Source organism: Gossypium raimondii, chromosome 8 (genome assembly GCF_025698545.1).
Source record: "Gossypium raimondii isolate GPD5lz chromosome 8, ASM2569854v1, whole genome shotgun sequence".
Lineage (NCBI taxonomy): Eukaryota > Viridiplantae > Streptophyta > Magnoliopsida > Malvales > Malvaceae > Gossypium > Gossypium raimondii.
Window position 1 is genome coordinate 42,406,696 of NC_068572.1, and position 1,530 is coordinate 42,408,225.

General features: G+C 34.0%; 1 non-coding gene across 1 annotated transcript; it reads left to right on the plus strand.

The window, feature by feature from the left end:
* The first annotated feature begins 389 nt into the window (after nt 1-389).
* Nucleotides 390-496, plus strand: LOC128032210 (small nucleolar RNA R71). Its single transcript, XR_008188338.1, has one exon. It is a non-coding gene; the product is annotated as a small nucleolar RNA R71 (small nucleolar RNA).
* The last annotated feature ends 1,034 nt before the right edge of the window (nt 497-1,530 follow it).

Consider the following 1,530-nt stretch of genomic DNA (forward strand, 5'->3'; position numbering starts at 1 on the left):
TAAGTCATGTGGGTAATCAAAATAGGGACATACGAAGAAGGATTTTCACCCCTATTATCCAAGTAATTTACCTCCTTCGATTGGGTCTCCGGGTATGATGTGTAGCTTCATGCGACATCATTCATTGACGGTTTGACAGTGGTCTATAGATGATGTAATTTTTCTAGAATTTGTTGATATTTATCATTTTCCTTGACTATCTTAGTCGTCAACAACTTCTAGTTACATAAAAAGTGCTCATTCAGCCACATATACGAGTTCGTTGCCATGTCTTCGATAAATTGACAAGTTCACTCCTAAGTGTTATTTATGAAGGCCCTGACTGATGTGCCATCGAAGCCGAATCTTAAGCTCCCATCCAATCCATTATAAAATATTTGCAATTGCAACTAGTGTGGTGTGGGCATTTCCAAAGTAACGACTTGAAGCATTCCCAAGCTTCGGATAAAATTTCACCTTTGAATTTTTTAAAATTAGCAATATCACGCCTAAATTGGATGGTTCGACTAATGGGGAATTTTTGTGTAAAAATTTCCCCACTAAGTCGTCTTATGTCATGATGGAACCTGGCTCTTGGGAGTTAAGCCATTCATAGGCATAGTCGCAAAGCGAGAACGAAAACAATTGGAGACAGATCGCGTCATCAGTTACTCTGTTGTATTTAAATGTGTCACACAATTGTAAGAATCTCTTTAAGTGATGGTTCTGGAGTTCAATCATATTACCCTAAAATTGTAAATTTTTTTGTATTAAGATTCTCTCCGGTTTAAGATTTGGCTTGATTGGGAAGGTTCCATTCCAAATCATACCCTGAATCAAAGAGAATTAAGTAAAAATCAAATAAACTAAAAATCAAATAAAAAAAAAATTTTGTATCTATAATCCCAAAATTTCCTAATAATGCAGAAAATTAAATTCAAGTCTAATGTCAAAACCTCCCTGACACGCCAACAACTTGAGTTCCACTAGACGTGTGAATGTTTGGACTAGAAATACTAAAACAAAAAGATATAAAATTAAGCAGAGCTATTCGCAAGCATACGGGTCAAGTTGTAATATAGTAAAGTGTTACAACAAAACAATCTGGGAAGCAATGTGAGGATCATACCCAAGGGAGGTCGAATTAAATTAAATTAATTTTCTACACTAATAAGTCTAAATAGTACTGATTTAAAATTATGTTACGAAAAATCAAATTAACATCAATTAATCAAATTAGCCTAAAAATTAATAAAACTAAAAATCAACCAATTTAACAATTGAAAATAAATCCAATAAAATAGGTAGGTGATCAACTCACTTTAATGGTCCTAATTAACTTCAAAACTCGGGTTTCATCGAGTTATCAACTAATTAACTAGTTATTACCACTTTGCCCCTAACTAATTAACTTATCGACCAATACACGCTTACCTCTCAGCCCACTTTCTTGACCAAGATAAATTATGATTTACTTGGTAAACTTATCTCTTGATCTCGTTTATCCTAAATTGCTTCCTAGGGACGTTACTTCCTAGGGCTTAATCACAC